Raw genomic sequence first — 17,318 nt, 5'->3', positions numbered from 1 at the left:
GGGTTTTTTTTTTTTAGATGCCTGGAAGTAAAAAATTTGTTCCTTCAGCTGCTGTCCACTGTAGAGAGAGGTGGGGGAAAAGAAGAGAGAGAAGAATTGTAGTGTGATTAACAATTACAGGTGTCTCAGGATATGAACTTCAGCGCATTTTCGTTAAATTCTGAGTACACCACTTTTTAAGTCCCACTTCTAAAACCTCTTGGAGCACCCACAGAGCTCTGCAGTGCCTTGTCTTGGCAGGAAATGCCCTGCTCTATGTGCCAGGCAGTGTCTGCCCTTCTGCCTTGGCCATTCTCTGTGGCACAGCTCCTCTGTCATGAATAAATTAAAATGTGGCAGCTATCGGAACACACAAATCCAGATCCTCTTCCAACTCTGGCAGGCCATCATTTACCACATATTGGTCTTAAATCCATTTAAAAGCTTTTGTACTTTGTGAAATAATGCTTCAGCTTATAAAGTTGATTCTCTGGGAACAGTTTAGGATGTTTTAAAGATTACTTGGCATAAATTTAGTTTTCTAAAGGGTAGGGCTGTTGGGTTTTTCACCTGGTAATTCCATTGTGATACTTCAGCTTTAATAAGATTGTGTGGCTGTAAAAGGAAGGAAATTGGTGTAAAATGCACTTGGATCCATTCGTGTCCTCAGGGGAAGAAAAACAATTCTCTCTTAAGATGGAATAAATTTACTGATTTAAAAATGCATCAGCAAGATGTGAAAAAGTCCTAACAGTCCTGGCTGCTGCTGTGCCCAGGTGAGTGAAGCACCTGGGGTGGGACTGCAGCAGAGCTTTCAGCTGTCCTGGCTTTCTCAGGTGCCTCCAGCAGCTGGTACCATGTTCATGGCCAGAGCCAAAGGGATGTAAAGAGGGAGAGAGGAGAATTACAGCCCCTCAGTGCACAGCAGAGGGAGAAGGGATGAGTCACCAGCTTTTACACAATCCCTGCAATCCTTCCTGCTCACATTCCAAATGGGTTGGCACTGGCTGCAACTCCTTTTGTCCCTGTCCCTTTTAGCTCCCCTCTCAGCACAATGAGCTTTGTCATTCAAGCCACACTTTCCTCTCTATGTTTTATTTCCTCTGAGCTTTTTTCCTCTGCAGGCTTTTATCCAGTGCCACCTGTGCTGACGTTTTTCTAATTAAAGCAAAATTAGCTGCGGCCACAATCATGAAATCACATGCAAAAGGACTTCTCCAAAAGCAAGGAGACCCTCACAGCTGACTGGCTTATGCAAGACTTGACATCGTTAGGAATGCCTTGCTATGTAAATTCCATAGGCCAGAGGAGGTTTTGGGGCTGATCATTCTCATGTCAAGCATATTTGAGGGCTTTCTTTATATCTTCTAGCACAATAAAGACATTGGTTTATGAAGTAATCATGCTTTTAGATTTTAGGTTGAGACAAAGGGTGATGACATTTTGGAAGATGACGCTGGCATTACAAAAGAGTGAGAAATGATGCCTAAGTACTCATCCAATATTCTGCTTTCAAAGCCACGGGGATGTGAAGGATGCTTGGGATTTGCAGGGAATACATTTTGGTGGCATTTGGCTTCGTGGTAAGCAGGGCTCTGAGCACAGATCCCACCTTGCCCCACACAAGATGAACAGCATAAACTGTGAGTGAGAGCTCAGAACAGCACCTGTGGCACCAGGGGCTGGAGCAGGAATAAATAATAGGAATAAATAGGAATAAATAGGAATAAATAGGAATAAATAGGAATAAACAGCTCCTGCCTGCTCCGTTTTTAGGGCTGAGCACACAGGGCTGTGATCCCTGTGGGACAGGGATCCCACTGGAAGAGGCTGGGAAATACGGGCAGGGAAGGAGGGAATCAGCCTGTTTTTAGTAGCCCTGCAGGGAGGGACAGACATTTCCTGGGCTGCCCTCAGCTGTGGAATCTCAAATCTCCAGCCTGGCATTGAAGCCATGACAGAAATTGTGGCTGGGGAGAACGTGGGGTGAGAAATGACCTCTGTGCTGTGGTAATTCCTCCTTTTTCATCCTGGGAAAGATCAAACCAGCCTCCCCAGAGTAATGGAAGTAATGAAAAATAGAGGTAATCCTTTTTGTCTAGATCATTTATGCCCACCAGAATGCTGGCAGTTCTGCCAACTCCCAGAATCCAGGAATAATAAAGTCCCTGAGAAGCTGCTACTTTATTGGAACATGCGAGGCTCTGAAGTACAAGTTATGAGAATGAAGGCACACGAAGCCAAATGCTGTTCTATTTTCTTATTTCTATTTCCAAAATTGTGTTTCCCCCAGCGTTACCGTGTAGAATCCTTTCTCCAGTCCCCGTTCTCGTCTGCTGTGAATTAAATTCTCATGAAATCACGGTGTTAATAACAAATATGCCACCGAGATTTGCCATTTTCAGAGCCCAGGTCAGCAACAGGGAGGTCTGTTAAGAGCACTGAGGGGTCCATATATTAACTACCTGCACTGAGATTTCCATTCTTCATTCTACCCAAATGACCTTGAGCAATCAGGCCAATCTTTCTTCTGGAATACTTATCAGTGGTGCTCATGATTGGGAATTGCCTGGAATTCCAATTAAAGAGAGCCCTTTCTGCTGGGCAGACTTTATTTTCTGTTCTGAGAGTCACTCAGGCCCATGGTAACTTCTGCTGTGTGTTGATAAAGGAACAGAATAATTTTGGTTTCATATATTCCCTAATCAAAACCTTGTATTGACTTTTTGTTTCAGCTGAGAAATCCTTTTTGCAGTAACGCTGTTCTTTCTTAATCGAGAGAGGAATTTGGATAGAGGGAAATAAATTGCTTTACCTAAGATTATGTGTCAGCTTTCTTACAGGAACTTTCTTGTTCCCCTGTGCCTCTAAAACTGCAGTTTTAGGGGGTTTTTGTGTTCTGTTAAATGATCTGTGTTTTTACAATGAATTCCAGTGAAATCTATCCAATTTGAATTTTTCTTAGTTTCATGTTAGAACAGAACATTGGAATAACTGACCAGGCATTGACAACCTGTGTCAGTTCAGGTGATAAAGATCTTCAGAGAGCTGGGGAATCAAATTCCACAGGGAATATTGGACTCTCCAGGCCTAAAATAAATTTTACTCCAATAAATGTTTTTCTGAAATTTGCTTAATATATTCTCATTAAAAAAAAAAAAAGAAGCACTTGTTAAAAGCCATTACACCAATTTGCTGTAATTATCTTTTATACTGCAAAGGAATGGAAGAATTTTCCCTTGTTTCCTTTTGGTTTTTTTTTAAAAAAAGTAGTATATAATATACATCATCTATAAAAATATATATCATATATGTCATATATATTGTATGTATACATAAAGTACTTTATTGGCCTTAAATTTATGAATATAAAAGGGGTTTAAATATATACAATGTAGAAATATATTTTGCATTGATCTAAAGATACAATAAAAAAAATTCTTTATATATAAATATCTATTTAAAAAATTAACAGGAGTCAGTAACAAGATGTAGCCCAGCAGAACTGTTATTTATGGAGAATTACAACTTGCACCAAGCTGGATTTTGTGGCCCCATTTCTGTGCTTCTTTAAGGTCACCTACCAGTGCTGCCATTTAAAGTTATGAGGCTGTCCCTACCAGTCCCTGCCTTCCTGCTGCTCCCCTGACAGCACAAATGTTCTTGGAGCAGCAAGAAAAATCACTTTTCAGTCTGTTTCGCTCTACTGGCACTTTCCTTCCAAACTCCTTCCTCCTCCTGCATCCTTCTCTCCATCCTGTCACTATCGTGCTGTGGATAATTGCACAACTTTTCCACGTGCCTGTGCGTTCTGGGATGAGTTTCATTGGGAATGGGAAGCCCAGGAGAAGTCAAATTAAGCTTTGTGCAGAAAATTATAAATTGTTGGAATAGCAGGTTAAAAAAAAACCCCAAATCCTCCTAATTGTGGATATTTTTTCTGTGCCTTTGCTGGGAGGTTGAGCAGCAGACCATGGAGGGGCTGTTGAGGGAGATTCCACTGTGCCCATTTACCTTCTCTCCTCGTGGTGACGGCTTGCAGGATAACAACTAAAAATGGGGATTCTGGGCTCTGACACAATACCTGCACTCTTTAAAGGAAAAGCCAGGGATTTATGGAGGAAAAGGGAATTTAATGAGAGGAAAAGTGACACCTGTGTCCTTGCAGACCTCTAAACACACATCCACCTGTGTGGTTTTGTACACATATATGAATAATTTATACATCCAGGCACGCACAGACATCCAGCCACAGACTTCCAGCAAGTTTGGAGATGGAAACAAACACTGATGTAGCTCTGAGGAAGTTTAGCAGTTAATGAACCCAACAAAACATTCCTTGGGCCTCGTTTGTGTCCTTAATGTTGTCCAGGGAGCTTGTTCTGCAATGGAATTGGTGCTGAGCAGCAGCCTGGTCCAGTCCCAGCTGGGTTTGTCTTTTCCACACCTTAAAAAAGCCAGCACAGGTCGTTGACTGCCCTGATATTGCAAGAATTTGGAATTTTCTTGGGAGCATCTATTTTGTTGTTGTTTTTTAATTAGGGTTACACCTTTTGTAAACAAGTAATGACCCCAAGTCCTCCTTTCAAATAAATCAGGGTACACTTCCCTCGAGGGGAGTCAAAAGCACACAACAAATAAAAGGAATCACACGTCTGTTTTCTTTAAAATACACATTTCCTCCTGAAATTTAGGGATCTCTGTGGCCAATCTTGTGATTTTTATCAGGCCTGTGAGTCAGATTTTTTTAATTTTTTTTTTTTTGTATTCTAAGTTTTTGCTCTAACAGATTTTGCCTGCCCACAGACTACCTCCCATCTGTTCAGGTTAATGGTTTTTCTGCCTGTGCTCAGAAAGGAGCATATTGCAGGATTTGAGTGGGGAATTTCATCTCAAGACACCACTAGTCCTTGGAATCTGCTTAAACTTGGTTGCCAGGACTACTCCATCCAAGGCAAATAGGATAAATAATTGGAGATTGTCTTGCAGGAAAATGAGAGCTGTAGCTTGCCTACAGAACAGGACAAAAAGATATGGGTGATAATGGAATGGAAACCTTGGGTAAATGTTGGGATTGGGAAGTGTTCGAGCTCTCAGTTCTTAAATACGTGGTGGGGGGTGAGAGTGAAGAAGGGAAAAGGGGGAAGAAACTGTGGATCCAGGGATGAGACAGAAAGTGGTGATGCCTTTTGTAGGGGGATAGTCCCAAAAGGAGCCCTCAGCAAAGTCTAAACCAAGTGATGTCTCACACTGGAACAGCAAATTAATCACAGTATCACAGTGTTGTGGGTTAGAATCAAGCCCTTAAAAAACTGCCTGCCTCAAGCTGTTGGTCCAGGAAAGAGACTCAAAATACGGGGATTCACACAAGTATGGAAAGGGTGAAATTTTGAAGCCTTGACCTGCCACCTTTGGAGAATTCTTTTAAAAAGCTGAGAGGTAGAGGGATTCATAAATCCTTCCCTTCCTTGGCTGTGAAACTGTGCCTGTCTTTCACTCCCAGCTCAGCCCTTCGGCTGCAGAGGTCAGGGTGTTCCCAGTCCTGCTGGACTGGCTGGGAGGGGGTTGGTGTGTTCTTGTTTGTGCTGCTGAGAGTGAACACAAGAATTCCCATTCCCTCAGCTGCTCTGCACTCCTGGATGTGCTGGGTGTCATTAAAGGCATCCTTGAGAGAAAGCCAATATCAGACCCTCCCAATTATCTTCTTCCTCAGCAGCACAGTGCAGAAAACAGCCCAATTTGTGCCTGTGGAAGTGTTTCCAAGGTGTTTTTCTAGCTGGGGATTGTGTCTGGATAATGATCCTCTGCTTTCTGTCAGGCCCACCAAGGAAATAACACAGCTTTGGACAGAGCTGCTCACATTAATCTGTTCCTTTCTGGGCACATGCGTTGAAAATGGGGGCTCTGAATGGTTTTAGACACATTATCCTGCCACAAGGAGTGTGTGCTGGGGATAATTTGAGGGAAAGCTGGTAAGGGAAGGTGGAGAGGAACAGGGGTGCAGCCATCAACGTGTCACTGTCCCCAGCTGTCCTGTCTGCCGCTGAGGGCTGCTGGCAAGATGTGGATGCTTAAAATTAAATTAAATTAAGATTTAGTCTCTTACAAATGATGAAAACTGGGGAATTTTGCTGAATCCTTCATTGCCTGTGTAGATACCCAGTGATAAACTGGACTAAAATGACCATTTCCTCTTTTTTCTTTTTGGACGAATGATGCAAAAAAATTGTCATAAACTGGTGCTGAGAGTTTCCCCATTTTCTGTGTCTCAGTATTTGACATCTAGAGCTGTCTTGTGTTCGTTTCTGAGCACAAGGCTCTGCTTTGCTTCCCCTCCACCCCTCCCTGTCCAATGTGGAGCTTTTTCCAGGAGCTGTGTCCCAGCCAGAGGAGGTCCAGGGGTCACATTCAATAATGGGGGACCAGGCTCTCCACAGCTGGCAGAACGTAGCAAGGGAGATTTACTACAGTGGAAGAAAGAAAACTTCGGGGAATCTAATCTAGTTAATATTATTTTATTAAATAATTGCGCATTAATGGGTTTTTTCATCTGTTTTTTGAATTTTTCAGTCTCTCAAACCGGGGTAAAATGTAAAAGCGAAAGGCAGAGATGGATTTTGGTCCTTGCCAGCTCTGTACCTGTGTGTCTTGTGGAAGCCTCACGGTAGCTTGGATTGTGATAAGCTCATTTCCTTAATTTTGATCTAAAGTACAGCCGAGAAAATACCTCAGCTTTCTTTTCCCTCTGAAATTTTGCAGGATTAATAGAGCCCAATGGGTAGCAGCGGTGAATAGATGGAAATTACTGCTCAAATCACCTTTAGGTGCTCCGATTTTACTTACAGCGATTAATGTTTTGGTTTAAAATTAAACCACCATTACTTTTAATTAGTAATTAGATTCACAAATTGGTGAAAGCTCTCCAAACTTGGGTGTTTTTGCCAGTGATTTTCCAGAGCTGCAGCTCCCGGCAGATGGCAGTGCTGGACTGGATGTAGGTGAGGACCTGCTCTCCTCCTGCCTGGAAAGGGAGCAGAAGCTCAGATTCACTCCAGGGATTCATTATTCCCTAAAAACACATTGCAGAAATGGATCTTGGTTTGGTTTGCTTCCCTTTTCTCGGCGCCCCAGTGAAGTCTGAAATGGCTGGAGACATCAACTATAAATATATATATATAATTTATATAATTATTTATTATTATATATATAAAATATATATTATATATATATATTATATAAAGAAATTATGATTTTTGTCTTAAGTAATCCTGGTTGAACTGGCAGAATGTGAAATGCATTTAGAAGAAATGCCCATAAACAAAAAATCTTTATTAAAAGTCACTAAGATTGGCTTTGGTTGCCCTTAAATCTTTGTGAAGGAACCTGCCCTTATTTGCTTCACACCATCAGTGCATGTTATGGCTGGATTATCAGAAAACTGAGATCCACTCATAAGAAATCTTAAAAATAACCTCAAAACAAAACATCAAATACTTCAGATTCTGTCTCTAACTCAACAGTGTGACTTTTTTTTTTAGTTAGCTGCTGGACCATGGAACAGGATAAGTAATTAATGAGGATGGAGAAACTCAAACTGCAGGGGCTTACAATGAATTAATGAACACAATGCTCACCAGGTGTGCTCTGTGGAAAAATTGGTGTTGGTTCAGACAATTATAAAAACTACTGAGGCTAAGAAAGAGCCTCTAAAGTGAAAAAGGAGAAGAGGAGAAAAGATAGAAAATCCTGATTTCAAAAGTTGTCAGAAAGATTCATGGACTTGCTTTTAAAAATTTAATGGAATGGCCACGCCTGCGAATCCTGGTGAATTTTCTCTTGGTTGTGCTGTTAGGGTCTTAGGGATTACTTGCTCATTTTGGGTGCTCTAGTTTCTTCCCTGCTCACAAATGAAAAAGAGAAGGATTTGAGGAGACACTGGCAGAGTGCCATTCTGTGGGATTTCGATAGGAGAGCTGCCTCGAAGCGATCCCTGACAGAACTACAGACTAATTTGTGTGGATGCAGTAGCAAACCACACTGAGGGGAGCAGCAGTTTTTTCTGAAGAGAATTAAACTTGCAGGATGGATACCCTGGGTCTCCAGCTCCAAGAGGTTTTCAGCACATCCTGAATTTGTGTCCCAACAGGCCTTATTTTGGAATAATCACGAACACATTCTCCCTCTGAGCGCTGTTATTTGTTCGTGTTTTGTTTACTCGCCAGGAGGATCGTCCTTGCCCGGAGCCATAAATTCACAAGTGAAAATATTTACCAGTAACCAACTGCAGATTTGGCTCCTACGTAACCAGGGCTGCTGTGGGGGGCTCTGCCAAGTGGCAGCTCCTCCATGGGAAAAGCATTCCCATTCCCTTCTCCAGATGAACCAGTGCCACGGGCTGCAGGCTTGCCCAAGGATCCATCAGCAGGGAGGTGACCAACAGCCTCATGCAGCCTCATGCACCCTGGGGACCACGGGGGAATCCCACAGGAGGAGGTGGGGCTGGGTCCAGCTCATCCCCTGGGCACCCTGGGCTCAGGGCTGGGTGTCACCCAGGGAGTGGGAAGGCAGAGATCAGCCCTGCTCAAACCTCTGGGATTTTGGGCCAGGCTTTGCTATGGTGTGCAGAAGAGAACACAGAGAGGTCCTGTTCTCAGCCCTATAGGCACAGGGGGAATTAATCTTATGGATCTGGAGCCTACAATTGTGTAATGATTGCAAATACTGCTACGTGTGGCTGTCAGTCAAAAAAAAGAGAATGTTTGTTTGTGTCTTAGTTGCCTCATGCCTGTTGCACTTCCATGTTTTAGCAGTAAATCTCAGATCTGACACCACTTAGTTGTGCAAAAAAAGAAAAAAAAGAGGGAAGGGGAAGGGAAGATTTGTTGGAATCTCACCCTGTGTCCAGCACAGCCTCTGCTCCTCACAGCTGGGAGGGCTTGGGGTGCTGAGGTTTGCAACAACCTCTGGGGACACTGCTGCTCAGTTCCCTGGCACACTGCTGGATTCCCAAATCCCAAACCTGTGGTGCTCCATATTGCTCCACTGCAGAGCTGGACGGGAGCTGAGTGATGCAGACCTTGGCTGGAGTAGTTCTGCACCAAACCCTTGGGAGAGTGTGGAGCTTGTCTGATTCCAGTGGTCATCAAGCACTAAAAACTTGGCTCTCTCCTGCTTTACAAGTGATGAGAAGGGTGTGAGCCATGGTGGGATTTTGTGTTATTGCATAGTTACACCAAAAAGAGTGGGCCTCTCTCTCTGACAGAGATTTTTTTGGTTTTAATTCAGCTCCTAATTAGATGCACCACGAGCAAATTAAGTTTGCACAGCTGCCTGTCAGACACCGCTGTCAGGAAAGTGCTCTCTCATCTCTGCTGCCTTCCCCTTTGTCTCAGCATCCTCATCTTGGGCTCTGTCTTGTGTCACAGATCCCAATAGATTGACCTGGCTTTGAGCTTTGTGGGCCGTTTTTGTGTAGGAATTTTTGAAGTCTGTATTCCCAAGGTCAGGCTCACCTGGAGAAGGGAAGGAATGTCCATGTCTGGAGTATTACTTGTGGTGCCAGTTCATTGTAGTGAAAAACACAGTTCACTCACCAGCAGTACTGGAAGATTCTGTTCTTCCCTAATCCATAGTGAGAAGCTGAAAAACCTCAGAACACAGGCTCTCAGTTATTTGGCTTTTTAGAGAATATTGAAATCAATAAACCAAACATGGGTATTTGAAGTACAGACAAAATGATGTGATTGTGTTTCAAGGTGTAATATTAAACTACAAGGTGGTTGGTTTCATTTTCTAACACACTTGGGGAGCTTAAAAACAGTGAAGAGGTGCTACTGGCAAAATCATTTTCTATTTTCTTGGTATCCATTTGCACAGAGAATTACCTGTACAGTGTAATTCCCATGGCTGTTGGAACTTGAGTTTTTGTGGCAGCATTCTGGACCTTCCCCAAAAGCCAGCAGCTAGGTAAAATGTGCATTTCTGAGGCTCATTCTTCCATAATAACTGAGAAATTATTTTGCTTTTCTGCTGAGCACAGTGCATGAAATTCTCCTTCCCTCGAGGTGGGGAAATTGTACTGGAAGTACCACCCAGTGTCTGATCCACATTTAGAGTCAGAGGAGACTCTCATGAAGCCAGTGGAAACTGTGTCTATGTGAGAGAAAAAAGCCCACCTTGAAAATATTCATTAATTCACCTACAAATAGCAGAGGGTCCTAGAAAGCACCAGCAATTGGTGGTGATTTAACCCATCAGATGTGAGTGATTAATTTCCTCGTGAGTTGTTGCTAATGCTGTGGGAAACACATCGAGAGTGGTGTGGCTGTTGCTGTTAATGTGCTGTTTCTGGTAGATTTAAGCTGCTCACAAGCTGGGTTCATGGCACATGCGGTGCCTGTGGCCCATCCCTGAGCACAGCAGGCACTGGAATATTCCCGCTATTTCCAGCCACCTCGTGGGTGACTCCTGCCTGCCCTGCTGTCCCTTAGAGCCAGGAAATCCGGGGTTTGACCATGGATCTGCTTATCTGGGATTGGAAACCAGTCTTTAGCCGATCTCCTCTGCGCTTCTTCCTGCAGAAGAGGGCAGCAAAAGCCATCGACTCCTTCCCTTCCTGCCTCTCTGCAGATGCTAAACCAAGATGAGGTTTTCTGCTTGATACACTCAAAAAAAAAAAACAAAAAAAAAACAGGGCAGCACATGACTGTCTTGAGTATAAGCATAAAAGCGTAAGTTTCAGTTGCATGAAAAAAAAATAAACTGAAACATCAAATGCTGGTTTACACCGATTATTAGGGCTTTTTTGTTCAAATGGGGCCTCAAGTATTGCTGTAATGTGATGTTAGTGGGAGTGCATGACTTGCATCTTCCCCGTCTTTCTTTCCTCCTTTCTGGACTGGCTCGTCCAGAACCTTGGAGGGGTTTTTAAGATACATTTTTTGTATTAAATTCAGGATCCTCAAAGGTGAAAATTCAACCAATGTCACAGCCCAACAGGTTATATGTGAAGTAACATTCTGTAGTGTCTCCAGGCATAAGTGATTCAGATTTACCTCACAGAGCCACACATCTTCCTTAAAGACATCTGAAACACCTCAGAGAACTCGGCATAAATAGGAAAATTAAAAGGCAGATGCATTTTTGATGAAAAATGGATTGGATTCAGTCTCAGAGGCTCTTTCACTCCATGCTGCTTTATATGGCTTTTCAGGTGTTGCCAGAAATGACCTCCTGGCAGTGTAAAGTCTTTAGGTTCACTTTATTTTCTTTACCTCAATAAGAAAAAATAAATTTACATATCTCAAGATTATATCTCTAGCTGGTTTGGGTGTTTTCTGTCACAAACTATTCACCAGGGGCTGCACTGTGGGACATTTTAGCCGCTTATTCAAGATGATGTGCCTTCCTTTCTGAACAGGATTGCTCAGTAGCAGTTTGAACTCCTTTATCTTGGTTATCAGCAGATGAAATGGAAAGAACGGACCGCTTAGTTGGTAGGGAAATGCCAAATTTGTTACTTTATCCTGCAGTGTTGTTTACTGGCTGTAGGAGATAAGGAACTTAGGGCAGCTGGTGCAGAAGATGCAGCTTGAGGCTTGAGCACCAAGCACCAATAAAAGCTGGATTCAGCACTGTAATATTTCGTAATTTGGCTGATATGTTTTCCTGCATAAAAGTTGGAACTTTCTGTTCATCTCATGAGTACAAAATATTTTTATGACCCCAACCCTGGGGAAGTGTAGTAGTCGTCCTAATGAGTCTAACAGATTCGGGAAAGGTTAGGGTGTGTTGCATCACGTATTAGGTCTTCTGCTGATGAGGGAATGAACATTTAAAAATACCCTCATTTGTCATCCAATTTGCAGCAAAGGAGCTCACAGAAGTTACATCGTGACTGCAAATCCTGCAGAGAAGTAATGGGCTAATGGTAAATATTACATAATGGGAGGTGTGGGATTCAGAGACATTACCAGAAAGGCAGACTGGTGTTTGGGCATGAAAGAGGACTTGTTTCACCTCGAGTGGGCAGAAAATGAGGCATTTTCAGTTGAGCAGGCTGCTTAAAAGACCCATAAAATTTCAGTTCAACTGAGAGATTCAGGAGTAGGAGGCACTTGCTTCTGCATCACATGTCTAGTGAAAACACTGTTCAGGCACAGAGCAGAGGGACAAACCTTCCAGAATAAAGCAACAGGGGTGCTTCTTGGGCTGGAAAGAATAAAATGGCTCTGCTTTGTTTAAATGATCAGAGTAGAGGGGATCTGATACATGCCAAGGGATGGGAGAACTTGTTAAAAAAGAAAGGGCTGGTAATAAATTAAATAAATTAGGAGAATAAAAGAAGGGATTGAGTTGGAGGTTATGGAAGCCTCTGAAGGTGCCACACATAAAGCTGTTGTGAAAAAACTAAAACCACCTTTCTAGCAAGGAGGTGTGCAGCCCAGGCAGGGAAATGGAATAATTGCTGCTTAATAAAACTGTGTTATTCATTTCTAGAGAGGCCATGGGTTATTTTAAAATAAGGTTTTAGAGCGGAATCTCTTTGGGCAGCTCCTCCACGGCCTGGGTAGGGAAATCCTTCACTGAAAAGTGTTTACTCTGGTTTTTCAGGAGTTTGGCCATCCCTGGTGAAGGGAGTGGGGCAAGGTATGAGGGTGCATGTAGGTTTGGGTTTTAAGCAGGTGTTTAGCAAAGTTCTTTGCTCCAGGCTGCAGAAGGGAGGGCAGGAAAGGCTTGCAGCAGAGGAGCAGGGATAGCCCCAGAGGTGTTCTCCTGCCCTGCTCAGTCTGAGCTCTGGGGTGGCTGTGCCCTCGTGGTCCTCAGTAAAAGTGGGCAGCTCAGTGATGAAGAAATCCTGCAGGCTGACAGAATTACCTGTGTCAGTGCCAGGCTCAGGCCAGCTGGGAGGTCTGTGCTGAGATGCACCAGGACAGGAAGTGCTTGCCTTTGTTCCCACTAATGCTCTTTCTGTCTCTTACGATTGACACCTCTGGTGTGGGAATATTTGATGCAGTGATTTCAGGTGCACAGACAGCACAGACAGAAGCCTGAGATGTACTGGCAAAAGGACCTTTTTTTAGGAGCAGTTTATTTTCCCCTTCAAAAGGCTGGACTGAGAGTGAAGAGCTGCATCAGTCGGGTCCTACCTGGCGTGCTGGGGAAAAAATATTTGTATGAAATAAATCAAACTTCAGTTGGGGTTTCTGTGAATTGTCACCTCCCAGGGTGAATGGCTTTGAAGGGCAATCCCTGTGTCCTTGCCATGGCAGTGCCTCTGCTGGGGAGGGCATTCTGTCCAGCTGAGTGATTAACAGCAGAGCAGAACTGCTGGAAGTGTGAGCCATGGAACCTGTTGGAGGAACCTGTGCTGTCCCAGAGCCAGGGAAATGTGCTGCTGCTGTGCACACTTACAGCTCCTGCTAGTGGAGATTATCATTAATCTAATGAAAGCCAGCTCAGCAGGGAGCACTTCTGCAGCTAAAAGTCACTCAAAGTCACAGGTCTGATGTGTTCTGTCATTTGTTTTGTGGTGATGGCCTGCTTCTTCTGGGGCAATTTCTGTGTGAAGTAATAGCTTGAGCAAACATCACTGTTTCATGTGAGAGTGAAATACTGGCTGGGGCAGGTGCCAAGGGTGGAACTCCACCGTGCAGAAACAAAAAGGACCTGTTCTAAATCCAGACAGGTCTTTGCAGAATCTGAGTAACACATTTAAGAGCATCAAGGTCTTTCAGAGTCAGGTTTTAAATAGGATATTTTTTTGTTTCATATCAGTCTCTTTTTGCAGAAATGTGGAACAAGTGAAAAAAAGAAAGTCTGTAAATCACTGTGTTTACAGTGGTCTGGATAATTTCTATTTAAGCACGATAACCTCAGCATAGGTGAGTTATCCAGATGATGATTTTCCTTAGCTTGGCTGATTGGGAAGGCAGCACAGCAAATGTTGGCCTTGTCAGTTGTAGAGCACATGGAAATTGATAGAGAAATCCCCCTGGTCTCAGCAGGTTGTGGTTTAACTCCCAGAAAATGGAAATGTTGTGCAGATCTTAGCATACACTTGCTTTTGTTGACAGTATCTTATGGTCTTCCTGTATTTACAAAAGTCTTTTTTAATTGAACTAAAGAATCAATTATTTCTAATCAGATTTGCCCTTGAAGACTGGACTCAACTTGAAGTCTCAGCCACAAGACCAGGCTTGGTTTTTCTCCAACGTGTTTTAGTTTGAGATTATTGTAACAAGGCTTTTTAAGTCCATGGAATTACACACTGTGGAACTGTGGGTAGGTGAAGAGGGAAATACATCAGATTTTTTAATATATTTGAAACACCTTTAATGACTCTGCTTCATTCCTTGTCCTTGCCAAAGTTCAGTGAGCAGAGTGAGTTCGTGTCAGGCTGCCTCTATGGCAACTGCATATTCTCTGCTTGTTTAATTTTAAATATGGGTTGTGAAGCAAGGAATGCATCAATATTTCAGGTATTTTGAACAGACTCTGACTATCAGAGGCCCTGCCAGTGACTGCAATGGGCAGCATCCCTTCCACAGCTCTCTGCTCTCTCTGTTGGCTTTGGAAAGCAGTGTTTGAGTTTCAGGGGGAGGATGGTGCTCCTTTCTTTCCTCCTCTTCCTTACCTACAATGCAAAAAATCATCAACAGCAGGCAGCCAAATGTTACCTGGTGTGGGGCAAGTTTGTTTTTTAATTTCACTCATGCTGGCAGCTCACCTCACACTCCTCAGAGACCCTGTCCTGGGAAGCTCTGAGAGCTGGTTACAGCCATTCCATGCTCCATGCCAAGAGCAATAAGGCTTAACAGGAATTTTAAACTACAATTGAATGGAATCCTGTAAATCAATAACACCAAACGATTTCGTTCCTCAGCTCCCCTCTCTAAAAAAAAAAAAAAATTACCATAAGTATGTGATGACTGCCTTTATGAAAGGATTGGCTCTTTCTTTTATTGAAAATGGGAAATAATTCAAGCAGGGCATGGCTGAATTTCATAGGTAGAATAAATAGAACAAAAACCAGGTTCTATTTCACAGCAAACACGTGCTAAGAAACTCTTGGACTTTTTTCTGAAATTCTGGAGCTATGAGTCTTTAAGTTATTTTTTAGAGATACCAAGATAAATTCTTGCAGTTTGTGGCTCAACATTTGGAGAATACTGTGGAATATTATACATTTTTATAAAAGCTGTTGGCTAAAGCTGCTGTGAAATTAAGTCTCTTTAAATGACTGAATGTCAGATTTGTTTTCCAGCCTCAGATTGCTTAACTTCAGTCCTCACTATTCCTGTTTATTTTCAAAGCTGAAGTCATTTATTGAAATGTGAATCATGCCAGGGTTTAGCTGTTTGGAGGTTGCCTCATGTTTAAGTAGAAAGACTGAATTTAGAGGAATAGCATCTCACTAATTAACAGTTAATGAGTATTTCGGTTATCGCACTAACGCATACGTGCAGTGGACTTGGAGTAAAGAGTAGGAGGGTCTGCCTTGGGCTCTCTGTGGTTTCCCAGTTCCATTTGCTCTCTCAAGGAAGTACCAGTTGCTGATATTTGTTAGGGCAGGCCTTAGGGGGAAGTTTAATCTCTGTGGATGGCCAGGTTTCGTTCAGATTTGAAGAAACTTGAGTATTACTCTAAACTTATTTTCCAGTGCCCAAGAGGCAGCTTCACTATAATGTGGCCAAGATAATTCTATTTAAATTAAATGTGTTGTGTGATGCCCTATAATGCATTTACCTCACCTGTTACAGCATCAGAGAGAAATCCAGGAGCTTGTCCTGCTCCCAATTGAATTCAACCAGAACAATGATGTTAAATTTATGGGGACCAGAAAATGGGCTTTAAGTATTTTCTTCAGGGGTAAATCTTTAGTTTTTCAGAGAGGCATTAAAGCTGTCTGTTGAGGTGAGCTGGATGCTTTCCTCCTGAGGCAGATGTGGTGTTAGCCCTGGTTGTGAGACCTTCCTCCCTGCTCTGGCACAAATGCCCTGGGTTTTCCCATAAAACATGCCCAAAAACTTCAAAGCTTTCAAGCTCACATTCCTCTTATGGGATTCCTAAACAAATTTGGAAAGAGAAACAAGTGATCAATGGCATTGCTGTAAATTAGGTTTAACTTCCACTTTTAGTATTGGCAAAAATATTTGGTGACCCTAAGCTGAGTGTGCACCTCCTATAACAAAACAAGGATTTCAAACTTCATCCTTCCTGTGTATTTATTGCAGGAATACAGTATAAATAATAACAATAATAATAATAATAATAATAATACAAATGATTTCTTCCTTGTTTTCTTCTTACCAATTGCATGTTTATACAGAATTAATGGTTGGGCAATATTTTAGTGTGTGGTTTCAGTATAAACACTTTTTTTTGCTTTCTGACATCCATTATTCATAGCCTAAAGCTATCCTTAAGAAATATCCTTATTCCTGATGAAATGCTGCCCAAGGCAGTGCTTTCATTTGATTTTTATGAAGTTTGCTTCTTCCACTATTGAAACCAGTGGTGAAACTCTTCTGGACCCCAGTGGCAATAAGCAAGGATAAATTGTTAATATTTGTATTAATATTGCTTTCATTGGTGAGGTAGGTTTCATGTAATACAATAGCATTTTGTTAGATGTTGAAAATGGACAAAGTCACTCTTCTTTAATGCTTGAGGTGACGTTCTGTGGTGTTGTGGTTTGGAATTGTGCAACAAATTTTTCCTTGTAAAAGAAAAAAGCAGGGCACATCCCCTAAGCTTTGGCTTGAGCAAGGAAAATGCAGAGAGACTGATCCCATATTCCTTTAACAACTTCAGAGTGTTAGAATAATTCCCTTTTATCAAATTGTATCAAACCTTTAAAAGATTTCTCTTTTTTGTTTAAATTCTCTTTTAGTCCAAAGCAGATACATGCTGCCTGAGGGATACAAGGGGTGAATTCCTAGAGGAATATCTGGTGGTAAGGCCTGGGAGGCTGGATCAGTGAATTCAGTTCTGTTTTATCCCAGCAATCCTGGCGTATAATAACTGCTCATAAGCTCTCCTTTGCATTAACTTCATCTTAAGTTAGTCTAGAGGAAGGAAAACTGATTAGGAAACCAAGCAGGGACTCAAAGATCTGCCAACAGCAGTCTCCAGTACTCTGCTACTTTAAAAACAATGTAAAGTTTCTAAGCATAGTTCTCTCAACAAACCAGTTTTTCTAAATAAACTTCACGGGTAAAGACGAACATGAGTGGTGGTTAGGAATTCTCCACATGGCAATGAATTTCCAGGGGCACTGTTGGCTTTGAGAGCATGGCTGTACCTGTTTAATAGGCCTCCTTTTATATGATTTAATA

General features: G+C 42.4%; 1 protein-coding gene across 1 annotated transcript in view; it reads left to right on the top strand.

Moving 5' to 3' along the window:
- SYN2 (synapsin II) overlaps positions 1–17,318 on the top strand; it is a 153,613-nt gene that overhangs the window by 37,934 nt on the left and 98,361 nt on the right. The gene's annotated exons all lie outside the window — the stretch shown is intronic.

This window comes from Corvus kubaryi, unplaced genomic scaffold (genome assembly GCF_017639235.1).
Source record: "Corvus kubaryi isolate FWS band 111438036 unplaced genomic scaffold, C.kubaryi_AGA036_p1.0 37285, whole genome shotgun sequence".
Taxonomy (NCBI): domain Eukaryota; kingdom Metazoa; phylum Chordata; class Aves; order Passeriformes; family Corvidae; genus Corvus; species Corvus kubaryi.
Note: the sequence above shows the minus strand (reverse complement) of the source record. Positions and strands in the feature narration are given on the sequence as shown.